Source organism: Anas platyrhynchos, chromosome 11, assembly GCF_047663525.1.
Source record: "Anas platyrhynchos isolate ZD024472 breed Pekin duck chromosome 11, IASCAAS_PekinDuck_T2T, whole genome shotgun sequence".
NCBI lineage: Eukaryota > Metazoa > Chordata > Aves > Anseriformes > Anatidae > Anas > Anas platyrhynchos.
In genome coordinates this window covers 4395411-4413891 of record NC_092597.1, presented here as the reverse complement: position 1 = coordinate 4413891, position 18481 = coordinate 4395411, and the positions used below count along the sequence as shown (strand labels likewise).

The 18481-nt window shown below is 41.0% G+C and overlaps 1 long non-coding RNA gene across 1 annotated transcript in view; it reads left to right on the top strand.

The window, feature by feature from the left end:
• Positions 1 to 18481, top strand: part of LOC101799056 (uncharacterized) — a 140248-nt gene that overhangs the window by 88513 nt on the left and 33254 nt on the right. The window contains exon 11 of the long non-coding RNA XR_011812148.1: positions 2925 to 3042. This is a non-coding gene — a long non-coding RNA (uncharacterized lncRNA). The remainder of the gene's footprint in view (positions 1 to 2924; positions 3043 to 18481) is intronic.

Sequence of the window (18481 nt, the reverse complement as noted above, 5' to 3'; positions counted from 1 at the left end):
TCTTTTCTCCAGGTTGAACAGACCCAGGTCTCTCAGCCTTTCTTCATAGGGAAAATGCTCCAGCCCCTGTATCATCTTTGTGGGCCTCCGCTGGACTCTTTCCAGGAGATCCCTGTCTTTCTTGTACTGGGGAGCCCAGAACTGGATACAGTACTCCAGGTGAGGCCTGACCAGGGCAGAGTAGAGGGGGAGGATCGCCTCCCTTGACCTGCTGGCCACACTCCTTTTAATGCACGCCAGGATCCCATTGGCCCTCTTGGCCACCAGGGCATACTGCTGGCTCATGGTCAGCCTGTCACCCACCAGGACCCCCAGAGCTCCTCTCCAGCAGATCATCCCCCAGCCTGTACTGATACATGTGGTTTTTCCTTCCCAGGTGCAGGACTCTACGCTTGCTCATATTAAACCTCATTTTTCGTGGGCTTTCTTCCTGCCCATCTCTGCAGCCTGTCCAGGTCTCGCTGAATGGCAGCACAGCCTTCTGGTGTGTCAGCCACTCCTCCCGGCTTTGTGTCATTGGCCTGCTTGCTGAGGGCAGACACTATTCCCTCATCAAGGTAATCACAATGGGAATGGCCATGGGATTCAGGTACTGGCACATTCACTCACAAGTTGGAAGTGATGTGATGCCTTTTACAAAAATAAAGTGGGTGGGTACAGAACCCCCTCTTTGAGGTCCAGGCAAGTACAGATGCAAGGAAAACACAGGGAGGAGTTAATCCACACTCCATTCAAAACACAGAGCAAAACAAGCAGTGTTTGGTTACAACCATCTGACTGCGAGACATGGCTGGCTGGCTGAGCTAGGAAGGCTTTGCTTGGAAAAGACACCACCTGGCTCTTGAGTGAAAATAGCTGGAGCATGCTGCTGTAACTATGTAGCTGTAAGTGCACTAAGGGGCTTGTACCACCTTAATACCACTGTGTGTCTTCCCTGGTGATCCCACTGTTAAACAGCTCAGGTGAACAGAACGAGCTGTGATGGCATTTAAGGCCATTTTTCTATCAACATAGCACTGTTTCTCTTGGGAAACATCCTTATGTTGCTGCTCCAGACAGGCTACCTAACCCTAATAGCTATGTTGGTAGAGGAGCTGTCTGCAGACCTGGCAAACACCCAACCTGAGCAGTGGGGCTGCACTGCAGCAGTCCTGAGCACCACCTGCTGTGGCGGGTGCTGTTCCAGGGGCTTCAGCCCTCTGCACTCAGACCTTGTGACTGCAACCTGGCTGCCACTGAAGTCACAGAGTGTTTGCCATAAACATCAGTAAAGGTCACCTCTAAATCATTTAGGTGGCCTCACCTGCTTGTTTCTATCCATCCCCTTTCCCTAAAGCCCCTCAGAGAAGGCTGAATGAAAGGTTAGCAGTTGCCATCCCTTCCTGTGCTTGCTCTGCTCCATGGTGTCTGAGCAAGTCACCAGTCCATTATCACATATTATAAGTATTTTGAGTAGAAATTATTCAAAAATTTCTAAAAAACATATTTTTTATTCAAAGAAAAGCAACTGATTTAGGAAAGAAAATTTTCAGTTTACTCTCAAGCCTTTGAAAACTTATTGACAGACTATGCAATTAAAATAAATAAATAAATAAATAAAATTCGTTTCTTCCCAGGATCTTTCATAAAGAGGCCTTGTCCAGCTCAGAATTTAGGAAATGCAGCCTATTTTCTGAATCTTGCAGTTGAGGTCAGCCTGTCTGTGATTGCAAGTATCACTAGACTTTGGCACTGTGCTGCTTTAAGCCCTAGGGCACACATTTAAACTGTCACATACAGTGTGTCTCGTCCTGACATCTTCTGTAGAAGTGAAGGATAATACGGCACTTGTGCTGCGGAATAAGATAGTGCTCTCTCCTCAAGCATGAAAATTGTCTGCAAATTTCAGACTTATTTTCCTTGATTGTGGTTGCTAATCAAGGCAAAAAAAAAAAAAAAAAAAACAAAGTTCATTTTACCAGGAGAACAATGCTTGGCAGTGTAGTGAATGTTAATGCAGTTAATTATTCCTAATTCTGTGCCTGTCCTCTGAAGAGTTCAATATCTCTAGACAAGGCTTTAATGATCCAGAGCCACCCTATGATTTCATGCAGGGAATATTGTCTCTTTGGGCCAGTTTGTAAAAAAAACTGTCCCTCTACTCACTCTCTACCCCTGCTTTGTGGCACGTTACATCTGGTGTGGTAAGGTGGGGTGGGGGTTCTTAAATGCCCTTCATTTTGTTTCAGAACTATTGCGCTTTCTGTTGTCCTTGGTTTCTTCACAGTCTCTCTCAATAATAAAGCTTTTGACTGTGTTGTGTCAGGAACCTAAAAATAGACAAAATCCCCAAACATTTACCTACATGGGGAAACTGATAATAAGTTCCAGATCCTCATGGTGCTTAGTATCGGTGAGATACTATGAGATAGCAAAGCAAGCCTTAGCTAACTCATATACTGAGAGGAATTAATTATCTTTGATATCACCTCTTTGCTGATACACTTCCATTGTAACTTAGTGGTATCTTTCTCCATGTTATGTATTTTACTACATCAGCTTAGTCTGGAACTTCATGCTGTTGGTTAAGGTGTTCAGAAATCTTCATTAAAATTGTATCTCTACATATAAGCAACTTCTCTTATACCTAAAGCAAAACAATGAATGAAAATGTTATTTTTCAAAAGTTGTCACAGCTGTTAGCTACAGAATTTTTCATAATTGAAAACAGTGATTTTGTTGTTGTTGTTGTTGAAGTTTTTCTGTTTTGGGACAGGTCTTGTGAATTGGTTAAGACTTGTGTATTTTACCCTGGATACACTCTCTTTGGTACAAAGTTATTGGCAGAACGTACTTCTTTTGCTGAGGCTTTACAGGAGCCTGTACTTGTCCTTTGTGTCACTGTTCTACAGCTGTGATTTGTTGTTGTTTTTGTCTTGAAACAGCCAGTGATTTGGGTTGCCTTAACTTTGAAAGCTGCCTCTGCAGTGAATGTATGGTCTGGTGACAGCTGAGTGCGGTGCTATGGTGACCAGGAGCTCTCAGCGAGGCACCACAGGGCAGGTAAGTAGAGCCAAAGCACGGAGAATAAGCCACTCTGCAGCACAACAGACAGGTGGAGCTTGGGTGACTGGTTCTACATCTGCAAATTCAGCTGTTCAGTTTTCCATTCAACTTCCTCAATACCAATAGAAAACCAGTGTCATCTTTTGACTATCCTGAACTGAACCAGATGCTTGTTCCTAAGCTCCTACTGATATAACTGGGAATCCTGGTGTAGTGATGACATGAGAAGTGAACCCCCTGGGGTCAGCTCTTCCATTGGAACACTCTGACATTGCATTTTAAAGAATTTTTGGTAATACTCTTTTTAAAAGTATGCATATTTTAAAGAAAAATACCTAAAAGGATCTTATGCATTCTAAAGGAGATGTTATTAAAAGTTCTCATGAAAACCTTTAAAGTAAAAAATGTGTTTTCTTCAGCAAGAAACCATAGTTAAAAATTAGCTTCAAGGAATAGAGAATGATTAATAAAGCTCCTTTTATTTAGTGCACTAAGCCTTCTTGAGATTTAAATGTCTGCTATGGAAAATGTCCACAATTTGGTGTGAATTATTTATGAAAGAAATTAAGCAACATACATTGCTTGTGGTTTCTGTTCAGAGCAGAAGATAAAAAGCTTCTAGATTTTAAAATTATTATTATTTTATTTATTTTTTCTTACTGGATTCTTGACATATGTACTGTTAATTAGGCAGCAATGATTTTCTTTCATTTGCACTGCAAATTACACCAATAATTATGCTTTTTTCACAGAATATATTTTGTTAACTGACCTTGGGTTTAGTGTGGAATACAAAATGAGAAATAATTGTTCCAGAAGAAAGAAAAGTTTCAGCTCATGCTTTGAGATTCCTAGGGAAATCTACTTTTGTTAAGTTCTGAATTTTAATTTTACACACACCAATAAAGATATACAACAGAAAGGTTTTAAGTAAGTATATTACTTTGACAGAAGTCACTGGGTTCTACAGTTAATTCTCACCAGTAGATCAATGCATTTCATAAGCTGCAAGTCATTCTGACAAGATGAAACAAATATAATTGTTAGTGAAATCCTCAAAATTCAGAACAACAGGCTGTAAAACTAGGTCAGTTTACATCTTCTTTGAAATAGTTTTCTCTCCGTACTATTTCATACTTGACTAATCTTGATAATGCACTTGACATCTTTGGTGACTGATCATATGCTAATTTAAACCCACATTGTATGCGTAAATTCAGAACAACCTGGGGAAATGTTTCAGTATGATGGTGAAAAATAATTAACAGTTGAATTCAGGACCATAATGTATTTCTGTTAAAATATAATTATTTTTTTCAAGCACAAAGAATGTAAAGGAAATATGATTGTTATTTAGAAGTAGGTATTGTAGGTATTTTAATGACTTAGAGCTTTTTTCCTGTCCCAGTGAAATACTATATTTGATTTTTCAGGGCAGGTTGCTTGGAAGAGTAAGGTCTTATTTTTTTTTAGAGCTTCTTATCCCATCCACTATGGGCAAATGCTGGGAATGATTCTCTCAGGAGCATCAATAGTAATTTATTGGCCCCAGTCCTGCTCCTACTGATATCAGTGGTAAAACTGTTGTTGACTTCAGGAAGCAAATCACAAGTCTGATTATCTTCATATGTTACTATTTAGATTTTACAGAATTTCTTGAAGTGTATATGCAACTTCAGTTATATTTTACTCGGTTTTGTAAAACCCTTTTATAAGGAGAGCTTATAACACTGCCGTGCCCTTCTTTATATACTGCTTATCTTCTTCTATCCTTATCATTTCTTCACCATAGATGACTCACAGATTTTCAGAGGTGAAGAAAGTGTTTATAAAAGCTTATTGTGGAGGAAGGTTGCTGACAATTGCTAGCATGCTGTGAACAGCTTTGGAAACTAAGGGCTCCTTTCCCCCCCAGGTGAAAGAATTGATTCAAGATCAGATTGCTGTTTTTGTAATTCACTGAATTCACTGATACATCCTTTCTGCCTCTCTCTTCTCTTTTATTTTTTATTTTTTATCTTTTATCTTTAGGTGTGAATTTGGTGACTATTTGTTATTCTGGCTGCTTGTGAATAATAATAATGAGAGAAAATGTCTGGGATGTACTGCATATTTAATGAGAGACAAATAATATATAAATATAATATTTGGGGGGTTTTGTACTTCAGTTCCTCCTTTATGTTTACCTCTGTTTTGCATTAATGATGAAATTACTATGAACTGCTTTGAGAGATAGAAAATAGGTTATGTTTAAGATCAGTACTGCCTTTTGAAGAAGAGCTTTATTCACTCTTTTTAGTTTTTGTAATAAAAAAGTTAAACCTGTAGGACTTGAACTAGGTACTTAACTTAGCTTTTAAGAGATGCTGAGCACTAACACCCCTCTTTGCCCCACATCTGAATCTGCAGAACACCTGACTGCTTATTTAAAACAAACAAAAAAGGCTAGGCACGGCCAGGTATTGGACTCGTCTTCATTTTGCATTCTTTTTCTTGATGAATGTTTTTCCATGTGGCATAAAAGGGCACCTAAGAGACATAATGAGGATAAATCTAGTGCAATGTAACAATACTTATTGTCCTTTGTAAGACAACAGAAGGGGTTGGCGGTTGCTCAGAGACAGGTTTCCAGGTCACACTATTTCTGGTAGGCTTACAGTCTAGAGAGACCAGAAGCAATCCAGCTCAGTAGGTTATGGCCTTACCAGAATAATTTCCCTATTAAGAGATTGAATGGTGCAGTATTAGCAGTCACAAATACCCTTGACAGTACTTTATTATGGTCAGGGTACCGTCAATGTATAATTGGAATTGGAAATAGTAAATAACATACTAACTAGTAATTTTCTAGTGGTATGACAATATAGTTGCTCCCTGTTCATGTTCTTTTTTCTTTCTTTTTTTTTTTTTTTTTGTAGATTTGCCACTTTCACAATTCTTTTGACTTTTCTGGGGCTTTGGATAGGTAGGAACCCTCTCACTTGTCATCTGGATGGAAATCTGATTCTCTAACCAATTACAAGTTCAAAATAGCAACCATCTCTGACTCAGTGTCTGCTTGGGATACTGGCATGCAAATAACAATGGATTAGAACTGAACTTCCAAGAAATCAAGGCTGTTTTGTGTGTGTTTGTTTTGTTTTCTTAACAAAACAAAACAAAAACAAAACAAAACAAACAAACAACAACAACAAAACAAATTTTCTGAACAGGTATTTTAGAGCTTACAAATTCTATGGAAATGTTAATACCTCCATTCATTACTCCAGAGCACTTCATCATTTTCCATTGTAGCATGTTGTCCCACATAGTCAATGAACATTTTTACTTTAGCCAAAGATGTGTGTGCACTGAGTGGCATGCAGGCGTGTTGTGTGCAATTGTTTTGTGTAAAGAGAAAGGACCAGGTGCTGTGCTGTATTTGCAGATACAGGCCAAGCAACACAAGCTAAGGGGAAAATGGAAGTCTTTGAAATGTGAGTAGGTTTCTTTGGGTATCATTGTTCTTTCTGCAACTAACCTTCAGTGAGGCACAGATGTGTGGGGCGGGGGGGCTGCACTGTGATGACTTCTCATGAGGGTTTCTTTTGGCAGGCTCAGAAAAATTACAATGTGAATAAAGGGAACTTGTTTAGTGCACATGAAAACTCCATTAGTGAGCCCCATTATTCCTATTTTTGGAGAGTGTTAGATTTATTTATTTATTTATTTATTTATTTAAATATATACAATGGTGTATTATTTTTGATTACAGCAGCATTCATTGGTCACTTTTGTCTTTGTGTGTGTGAATTTCTAATTATTCATGTTAGATGGGTGATCTTTACTGTAAATAGCAACATGATTTTCTTTCACTTGATCTGTCTGTACTGGATTCTGTTCCATTGTTCACTTTCTTCATCACAGTGTCTTGCTTATTTTATCTTTCAACAGATATTTCTTCAAATCCTCTCGCCTGCTCCTCCCCTCCCCTTTGTAACTTTTTGAAAAGGGCTTTATCTGAGCAGGCAGTTTCATTTGTCTTTTGATCTAGTTTTTGATGTATATGCTTTCACTTTTGGTAGTAAGCTTTGTACTGAAATCCTTATTCAAGGCCAAAGTATGGGGGCTTGACTGTGACTTCTGGGTGAGGCTCGAGATTTCCTAGAGATACTGGTGAACCTGGGGGACCAGAAGTATTGGTTACCTAATTGTGAGGCTTTCAAAAGTTTTGCAGGAAGGATATTGGCAGTTTCCAAACTTTCAGGTAATTTATGTTGAGAGCTGAATAAGGGAAGCGTTGGTAACTGCCAGCTGCTTCTGAAAACCCAGAATTTTTGACCTTTTTCAGAGCACTGGAGTGAGGAAGAGCTTATCTTGCTATGGCACAGACCTTGTGGCACCAGCTCTCTCTCTGCTCTTGCAGCAGCATGGTTAATCTGCATGTGAGAGCCAATGGCACTTGATTTGTTCTGATAGTGCTGCTGGACCCCTTTCTTCAATGTCCTTATTGAGGTCTTCTTACAGAGCAGAGAACATGAACAGAGAAAGCATAGGCTGGCCTAGAAACGTGAATTGAAGGTTATAAAGACACCATCTTTAGGAAGAGGGAAAGAAACTCTGAAAACAAAAAGAATAAATGCTTACCTACCTGGAGAAGATAAATAGGGAAAAACAGCAGCCCCTCCCTGCATCTCTAAACCAAAATAAAACCAATTTTTAGACATGACCACAGTGAATAGAAATTCAAGTATTTGTTTTGTTCAGACTATTTTTCTGTAGGTCTTCAGATGCAAAATCAAAGTCGCATCCAGTTCTGTACAAATATGAGTGACTTAAGCCCAGCATTTGTATGTTAAACAACTTGTTTAATATAGTACTAGCATTCGGATAGTCACAATGAGGCTTTGAGGTTAACATCCTATTAAGATGAATGGGAGATGTTCATACCTCAGGCTGTAGATTCAGCAAGACAGCAGAGCATTGATTTACATAGCGAAGGCTATATCTTGGCAAACCAGAAGGGCTGCAGACATCATTATTCTAAAGGGAAGCTTCAATTCCAGTGAACACATTACAGTCTGCAAAAGGCCCCAGATCAGCAGAGCTGCTGGAGCTGGATAGCTGCTGGCTGTAACTTCAAACTGAAAGACATCAAATGGGATTTTTGCTATAAAAGTTGAGATCCCAGCCAGGTGCTGATGTGCTCCCCACTCCTGTCTCAAAACTCTTTTTGCTTCCCTTACCCACTTTCTTCCCAAACTGATTTTCTGGTAGGAAATACAGGCCAAGGGCTTGGTGACCTTTACTGACCTTAATGTTATGCCATTTTTGTTGCCTTTTTTTTTTAACCACTGTGTCTCTCTATTTGAGCCTAATCTTAGATTCCCTGTCTTCCATCTGTTTTTTATTCTCTCTTCTGTTGATGTATTACTACACTAATTCCCTTCCTTCCTTATCTTCACATTTTTCCCCCAGGACCTCTTCCACTTGTCTGTTTTCTTGCTTGCTGTCCCTGCTGTCTGGCATGCTATCATTTCTTTTTTCTTCCTCACTGTCCTCATAAGGAGTTGTCTTTGGACAGACATATGTATGCAAATGGATTTTCTTTAGATCTCTTCCACAAAAGCTGCCCCAGCAGAACAGGGTCCTCCTGAAAATCCCAAGACACTTCTGCCTTGGGCACACAGAGGGACAAGACAGCCTGGATTTTGCAGTAAGGTCAAATTGCAGGTGTTGTGCCGTAATGTTTTGCAGCTCTAATCCCCAGTATTCTTTCTGGCATACGTTGGCTTGATTTGGGCACCAGTCTGCAGCGTAAATGATTGTGGCTGCATTTTAGTTCCAGCTGGTTACATTGCAAAAACCAATGCATTACTGTTTGGCCTGGCTGGGAATTCAACAGACTGGGAATGGAATAGCAGGGGCATTAATGCTGAGGTGTATTTGTCAGGAGTGAGACTTCCCCAGTAGCAACTGCTTGCACTATGCTGCAGATATTATTTATGTCTTTTGTTACAGAAGTCACTCAACTCTTCTGAGTAATTAGAAGTATCACCTTGTAGTAAGAGAGCCTAAACTGAGGTTTCTTTCTTTGCCTTTTTTTTTTTTTTTTCCCCAGAAGACTTATAACTGCTTATAAATTTGGCTTTGCAGTAATGTGTTCATTTTTTACTAGCCCATCTTGTGTGATTAATTAATCAGTCATGGATGAGACACAGAACTTGAAGCATTTTTTTTTCCTGACAGATATTGCTGCATGCCTTGATTTCTTAATTTATTTTTTTTTCTTTGTACTGCCTCAGTAAAGCTGGACTGAGGGTCACTCACTTTATTAATGACTCCCTGTTGCATTACTTTCAACAGCTCAACCATCACTGTCCGTCACAGAGCCATGCATTTGAAACTCAACATAGTTACTGTCTAATAAGCTTCATTTTCTGTACCACTAGCTCGTGCTCTATAGTGTTAGTTTCCCCAACGTGATACTAAGCGATTTTAGGAAATGCTGATACAACTGTAGCAATTTTCCTCAATTTGTTCCTGACAAAGAATTCGCTTCAAAATTGAGTTGGCTTCCTTTTTGTTCGAAACACTGGTAAACACAATTAGCCTCATTAACCCTGGTTTCTGTTTCATAACAGAAAATTAGCCTGCAATCACTGGTTTGCTGGAAAGCACTGTTGTAATTAGTCTTCAACAGTCTGATATGAAAATCCATCACATTTTTAATTTCTCTGATGTGTCAGTGTGTACAGAAAACGTGTCTGATTTCTCACTTATCTTAGGGATTGAGATAAAATCAAGAATCAAGAATCCCATCTGGCTTAGAGCACTGTTGAACAGATTGGACAAACATCTGTCAAGAATGTCATAGGTGCATTGGTCCTGCCATGAGGGAGGGCAGTAGGTGATTTCCAGAGGTCCTCTCTGCCTCTGCAATTCTATGGGGTCTTGACCCTTCAAAAAGCATAAGACCCAGGCAAGGACCATTGAAATTCTGGCCCCACTGAATGCGTATATTTCCTTACCACTCCTTCCAAAATGCTGTGTTATTCCAGCTTTGTTTCAGAGAAGAGCTCTGCCTTGCTCCAGCTCTAAGCTGCTGGTGGCACTGAAGCCAGAACCTTTTTACCAGCATAGAAACAGACTGACTCAAAGGTGAGTCAGGCTAATAATGCTTAAACCTCTGTAGATAATAAGAAATTAGTTGGTCAGGATAGATTTATCATCACCTTCAGGACCTGCATCACTCCAGAGAATATGTCAAGGACTGTGACTGTGTTCTCATTAAACAACTGTTTTTTTTTCTAGACTGTTACTCCAGTCAGAGGGGAAGGCTGTAGTTCATGCGGGTTGCTGAGCCGTTAGCTAGCACACAGTACATCACACTCTCACAGGTTCACAGAATGAGTGCTGCTGCAGGGCAGCATGTACTAAATCAAACTACTGTGGACTGGTTTCCAAACTGTACCTGGCTGTCGCCCAGCCGCTGCAGAGCAGAAATAGATGAGCGTGTACAGTGCATACCTGTGTGTGCGGAAGTATACCCCAGAACTCCTCTGGGAACTTGGGTGCATCATTACTCCAAATTGCATACCCCTGTGAAATCACTGAGATTTAAACAAATGCAGTCCTCTTTGTCTGTGTTAGGAAAGAGAAGACCTTAATTATTTTGAATTCAGCATAAAAATACCAGGGCTAACTTCTAATTTAACCCTGTCCCTTTGTCGTGGTTTAACCCGGCCGGCAGCTAAACACCACGCAGCCGTTCGCTCATCCTCCCCCCTCCCTCTCTGGGATGGGGGAGAGAAATGGAAAGTGAAGCCCGTGAGTTGAGATAAAGACAGTTTAATAAGACAGGAAAATAATAATAACAAAATAATAATAACAATAATAACAATAATAATAATATGGTGATAATAGGGAAATAATAATAATATGTACAAACAAGTGATGCACAATGCAATTGCTCACCACTCGCTGACCGATGCCCAGCCTCACCCCGAGCAGTCCGGCCCCCTCCCCCTGGCTAGCCACCCCTATATATTGTTTAGCATGACGTCAGATGGTATGGAATACCCCTTTGGTTAGTTTGGGTCACCTGTCCTGGGTCTGTCCCCTCCCAGCTCTTACTGCACCCCCAGCCTGCCCGTTGGCAGGACAGAGCAAAAGGCTGAGATGTCCTTGGCTTAGTATAAGCACTGCTCTGCAACAATTAAAACATCGGGGTGTTATCAGCACTCTTCTCATCCTAAGCCAAAACACAGCATTCCACCAGCTACTAGGAAGAAAATTAATTCTGTGCTAACTGAAACCAGGACACCCTTCCATACCTCTTGTCATCTGTGAAAGAGAGATTACGATTGTCTACCTCTGGAAGTGTCATGAACGTCTTCGGTGAAGCATGTTGTATAAATGCATAGTAATATTTTAGTGAAGGACAAGAGGAATTATATGTATTGTTACGACACCTTGGTTCTTGCATGTGGGACACAGGGCAGGTTTAGAAATGCTTCTAGTCCTGCTCTCACAACAGGGAGCAGAAGACTGAACCGTGCCTCTCTCTAGCAGGTCTCTCTAGTGCCTAGCAAAATCAAATGTCATCATAAGGGACATTTTTTTCCCATATTAAATGTTTCCCTTATTTCTCAATTGTTCTCTTTAAATGTGTATAGCACCCTGGAGGTATCTCCATTTGAATGATCTCAATTGCCTCAGTGTCCATTTAGGAACCAGGTTTAGGGGGCTGTGAAGTGAAGCTGAGCTATTCTGTCTTGATATCTAAGCAAATGAAGAACTCTGTAATTCAAAAGGAAAGTTGTACAGGTCACTATATGTGTTTGCTGTTAACCTTTTAAATGACAAACAGTAACTAAATAAATAATAATTTGATTTGTTAGGTGCCCAGAGCATTTATAGTTGAAATATGAGTGAAATTAATATTAACTTCCTTATTCCAGAAAGAAATATAAAAGCACTGACAAAAAGCAAAGCCTTCAAACATCATCTCCATTCATGCATGAGGCACCCTGTGTGCAAAATGATAGTGTTAGGGATGTCAGCCAATCAAGCAGTCTAATTGGCCAAACTACTTATGTGCCTCGTCATGTAGAAGCAGGTTTTAACATTTTCTTTGCCACAGTTTAGCTCAGCCAAAGAGCGCCTGAGGCTCACTGTATTTCCAGCCTGTTGATGGGTTTTCTTAGGCCTCTGCTTGAAGATCTGCATGAGGTGTTGGGATGTGACCTAACTTCATCCAGCTGAGAGCCCTGGAAGTAGTTCACAGATGGCGTGCGGTAACGACTCTAATAGTTTCTCCTTTTCCAGCACGAAGGCAGGTTGGATCCAGCTTGATTTCAGGGTACCTCCAATCTGTTTTCTTCCTGAAAGAATGGATTTAGATCCTCATTTGCCTAAGGACCAGCACAGCTGAGTTGCCAGCTGTGTGAAATACCCCCATCCCAGGTGCAATGCTCAGACGCACAGGTTGGCAGCATGTGCCATGAGTGACTGGCAGCAGGGTGACCAGACATTGCTTCAGTCCCTGCTCACAAAGGTGCATCAGTGAACATGTGCTCTGAGCTGGGCTCAGGCAGAGCTCTATTCCCAACCTGCTCCTGCTGGAGGGACTGCACCCTCCCCACACCACATGGTCTGCGGGGGAATTCCCAGCGCACAGCATTAGCAGTCTGCAGGGGTGAAAACCTCAGAGATGATAATTAGAGCCCAATGAGTAGGGATTTTTTGTACTCCTAGCTTTTTCACTGATTTTTTGTGATTAACAGAGATTAATCATCCAGGCCATACGAACAAATTTATTCTTCCGTAAAATGATTATACTGGTAGTTTCTGATTGCCACACTGCTGTGTGTGACTCTATGAGGAACACCTTGAGATTCTTGCATGAACATGGCTATGTAACGGAAAAGCACTATCATTAACCAGCTGTTTCTGAACAGTCAAACTCCGTTGGGGAACAGCTTCCTATACACGCATATACAGAAACACTGACTCCATCTCTTAGGCTGTATTTGTCAACATGTGGTTGTCCTTCCTCCTCTCCCTTGTTGTTTTTCTTTGGTTATTTCACACCACATTCACTTTAACCTGAAAAGAAAGAGATTAGGTTAGATTATTTCAAACATCTGCAAATGCAGTAGAATGCACAAGGGGCATTTTTGGCATTAATGTTCTGTGTATTTTGTTCGGGTAATTAAGCATGGAAAGGTCACCTTGTGTTCTAATACCAAGTACGGAGATGGCAGAGAGAAAAACTAAGCCGAGCAAAAACAATTTAAGGAGAAAGCATCACCATTTGACAATATTTATTATTTCTTCTGTGTTTCCCTAGCTGCTACACTACTTTAATTCCAACCCGATACCCGTAAAAGCTAAATTAAATTAATTCATTAAATAAATTAAATAAAATATTTAGCTTTCAAAAGCTAAATAAAGTATTAAACTGAACACAAGGTGAGGGCTAGGCAGCTCAAAGAATGCACACTGCGGCTCACCGAGTGCCAGCCATTTGGCAATGATTGTCCTTTGGGACAAGCATCAAGATGTGGTTTATTCAAACCACATCAGCCATGCCATTTCATAACTCCCCCAGTGAGAGGATACATGAGGAGGTCCATTTCTGGTCATGTGCTTATGTGTCTTGTGAAAGTCCTGTCCTTCAATTAGAAATAAATAATGTTTTTCCCTTCCCATCTCAATGAGGTTACTCCCTTTCTCACTTTGCTTCTCATAGTTTTGCATTTGTAGCTTTACTGTGCTCATTATTTCTCTGGTGAAGCTTCCAGTGCAAGTCACTGACTGTTCATAGCGAGCTTGGTCCATCTTGTAATAACCAGAAATCCCTTCCTGAATTATGAACGCAAGAAGAGATCCTTCTGTTGGTTGTTATTCCCACAGCAGCCCCAGGGTATGAAGCAGTGCCAGGGCCCACTGCTGGGAGCTGCAGTGTGTGCACACACGATCTGGCTTTCCCTGCAAGACTCTTGCAGCATCAGACAGATTAAAATAGCAAAAGGATGATTTCTTGAGGATGATCCCTGCTCTCACAGTACTTAAGGTTGGGAGGTTATATAGGTTTCTGCCTCATGTAGAACAAATGAGTGCAATGGATAAATGTAGTAGAAACCAATTTTTCTTCTGCTCCTGGTTCTCACAGAGTAAGTTTAAAATTAGGAGATCTCTCTTAGGAGATCTCTCTTAGGAGACCTTCACACCTCATCTATGACTCTGTGTGGGGGACTGGCTGTACTATGTAGAGCTGTAATTTTTTTGTTCTTTCTACTTGTGACCCGGAGTTCTTTGAGTATTTTTCCCCTCTTGTGGAAAAAGTAATTCTCTCTCCTACCTCAGTCCCACATCCATTCTTATGAACACTTGGTAAAGATTTCATTTCAGTTTTCGGCAATCTTTTTCTTCTGTTATGAAATAACCCTGGCACTTACTTAGATGCCCTGCTGACATTTTGCTTCTTATACACTAAAAAAATTATTTGTTTTTATTCTTTAAAAATCTTTTTGCACTCTTCCTTTCAGTCTTTCCTAGCCAAGTTTTATTCTTTTAGCTTTATTCCTGTACTTCCTTGTCCAGCTCTTGTCTCAAATAATTTTTTCATATCTCCGGGTTATGTAGTTACTCGTTTCTCTTTTTGTTTCCTTTCTCCCACTGATTTACCTCACTGGGATGCCTTTATTCTTCTAAATTTGCTGAATCACACAACGCTGTATTCCATTTGGGGCTTTTTCAAGGCCAAGTAACAAATGTAGCAGAAAGGAAATAGAGAAGGTTTGTTGTATGTCTGAAGGGAGCACCTTCAGGACGGGCAGCATTTCAGCAAGCAGTAGACCCTTGGTGGTGCTTATCCTCACTGAAGCTGCTCTCATGTTTAAAGCTAAACTACAGTACTTTGCCCTTAAGGACGTACTAGACCAAGAGCCCAGCAACCCTTGTTCCTAGGGGTCAGCTGCTCTATGAATGAAATAGGATCAGTGTAATTGCCTGAGCCATTGCCCCATGTTCTATCATCGGAAACCCACAACTTGCCTTTAGAGTTTAATTTCTCAAAAGCTGTTTCTCTCTCCTAAGATATTCTGCTCTGAGTTTGAGAGTGTACCTAGTAGCTTTAGTAAGACAAAGGTCCCATTTGGAATCATTTCTCCAATCCATTTCAGTATAAGTCTTATCTCTGTGATTTCTAGGTCAGATTCTGCTTGGTGTGCAGTGTCTTGCCTGAAGTGCTGAGCACCCCATTCCTCTGTGCTGGTGCGTACTTACCTTATGCCTGGATCAGATACATCTACACTCTATATGGATGTGTATGTTCTTGCAGAGGCATAATTTTCCTGCACCAACTTGCCCAACAGAAAAGCTCAAAATTTCTGAGTTAAAATGCCCCTAAGGCTTCTGTTTGTGATTTTATTGTTTTGACAGTTGTCACGCTGGACCACAAACACACTTGCCAGCCGTGCAGCTAAGACTAAAAGAGGCTGATAGGTCTTCCACAAGCCTTATGAAAGCCATTACCAAGAGATTGCCACCTCTTCTGGTTTTCAATCTAACTTTTGGTTGCAGTGACTATACTTCTGGAAGAGGACAAGTGCAATAAAGGTTGAAACAATGGCTTGAGGTTACAGGGAAGCAGAAGGAGCCTCCAGTAAGACACACTACTGACTGAAAAATCATTTACATCTAAGTCTTTCACACTGCAAGTTCAGAGTGTGAGAGGAGAGAGAAGACAGGAACTACAGGCTGTCAGAATTTACTTTTACAGGAAGGGAAAAATCCCATTGTCTGCAAACGCATAATCTTCTTGCACGGTGTGTAATGTTTATAAAGAACAGGGGTCACATATGGCTGTCTGTCAGCAAGAAACAGCAAGCTTGAATTAGCATTAAAAAAGCTGAGTACTTAAAAAATAATATAACTACATGTAACAAAAGTAAATGTTTCAGCTGTGATAAGAGAACAGGCTTTCCTTCCTTCAGACTTGGCTTTATATCTCCTTCCTTAATTTCTTCTGTCTTGTTAAATTATTTATAAAACACATCCTGGTATTGAAAGAGCAGGACCTAAGGCAGCCAGCTTCTTTACTAACATTATGCTCAATGTTTAACAAATTAACTTAGATCTGCAAATGAAAAAATTATACAGCTTTTTTTCAGTATCACCACATCTGAGGAGGCATTCAGGTTAGGAGCACAGAGAGCTGTTTTTGTAAACAATTCATTTTGGAACAACTTTAGAGGCTCTGTTAGTCCCTTACTAGCCTAAGCAGCCCCCATACCGTGGTTGTGTGCTATTAGGAATGGGAACAAGAGCTGGCTATAGATAACTAGGGCTGGCTTTAACTGTGTGGGATACTTGTATGTAGGAAAGAAAGAGTTAGTTCTCAAGGAAAGAAAATGAGGCCAGTAAGAACTGCAGGCTTCCCTCTTCATCTTCTGCTGCTTCCTGGGGGTTAAGGGTGTCAATGTACAATGCAGTATTTTAACACTGACTGCTGATTATTCAAGTGACTATCAAAAAAATTACACTGCTGCAAAGAATATACTGAAGATATAGTGCCCAGAAAATGCCATGCACTTCAATGGGGAGCTTTTGCCAGAGAACAAAAGGCCTGGGGCTGCAAGAAAAGACAGAAGGAAGTGTGGAGTCTCTGCTTCCCAGGGGAAAAAAAAATCCATTAATTTATATTGATTATAACCCTAAAGTGTTTTAAAAGATTTTTTTCCTCTTGTTCAAATCTTGCTGCTTCTGAGTCATAAAGAAAAGTGGGGAAGGCGACAAAGAGCAAGGCGATGGTAGCATTACAAGGAACAGAGGAGAGAAAATACAGCTTGCCACCCCTTCTGTTCTCTATCCTGCCTCACACTTAATCTTGCTACTCATGGCAGTCTGATACCAGAGGCTTGTGTGAGCTGAGGATGACAAAGGGAGCTGGAGAGTAGAAGACAGAACATGTGGGACAGCTGGGAAGTTGCTTTCTCATGGCTGGGCTCATGAGAAGTCTTCCAATGATGACCCAAATTCCCTCTTGCCTCGTGAGTTCTCTGTGTGTCTCAGGCACCACCAAAGGGCAATTACAGTAGCCGCGTGGGCTAATGAAGTCTTTCTCTTCCCCATGGTCTGGATAGGGATGGCAAGAGAAGTGCAACGTGGGGTTCCATCGTCCAAATTCCTACACTTCCCTGCAGACAGGCCACAGCCTCAACGTATGCATGGGTCTGCTTGTTTTGTGGCAACCCCCTCACCAAGGTTTAGCTTGTGCCCTCCAGAAAGGAGAACACCTTGCCTTTTCTGAGTTGTCTCCCTGCCCCTTGTTAGCTATATTAGCTGGGATATGCTGGAACTGGACAGCCATGAAGAGAGTTATTAGCTGTGTGCCAGTAGCGTTTTCCTCTCAGGAAATGTCATCCCAGTGGAAGATGGGCCTGGCTTCCTGGGGCTAGGGCCTAGTTGCAGGGACTGAATAAAGAGGACTGACAACCTGTTTGCTAGTCTCACAGCTCCTTTTCCAAACCTTATTTCACCAAAGTGTACTGAAGAATAGAAAAGGGCTTTCTCTTCTCTTATCTGCTGTATTTTCTTGATCACTCATTTTTAGGTTTATTGGCTAGAATAAACAGCCATTGTAGTGAAAGTCATGAAAATAATGTTCTGTTGAGATGGCAGCTATAGAAATAAATGTGGGGAAAAAAAAAAAAAAAGAAAAAAAAGGAAAAAAAGGGAGCTTGCAAGAGCCCCTAGAGCTAGAAAGTCAGTTTGTCAACTGGAGTGAGGAGGTAGCTCCCACAGTTATGTGAGCCAGTAAAAAAAAATGTTCCACACTACTCCCACCTTTTTCACAGTTACTCATCCCCCCACCATGTCTCTGTGCCCTTCTCCCTGCTGCTCTTTCCTAGAGTCTCTGAGGCTGGAACAAGAGGCCAGCTTGGATTTTTGTTGGATCAGGGTGAACTACGGGAGTCCTGAGAGAGAAGCCTCTGGCAGCTTGCACTCTTTCTGCTGATTTACCTCATGGCCTTTTCTTCCTAACAGGGCAGAAAGGTGAAGAACAGGGACAGAGAGAGGGAGGCTCCTGCAGACTGCCTGGGGCAGTGAGATTGCAGCTGTCCCTTGCTGTACCAGAATGGGCAAGTAGGTGATAGTCCTGATAGTGCTGCTTGGCAGAGGGGAATTATGTTATCTTGAACCAGGGAATAACCCTTTGTTTAATTTTAACATTTCAAAAGTGGACTTTATCTATGTTACACATTTGCAGGGAGCTAGTGTCTGCTCATGCAGAGCTCTGCCCGCCTCAAATGGGATGATGAGGACACTTTTTTTTGAGTGCAGTATGATGGTAGATGTAGCAGTAGCTATATATTTTCTGATAGAAAATACAGAAATGTTTTTTTTGCTTTTCTTTTTTTTTGTGGGGGAAAAAAGTGATTTGAAA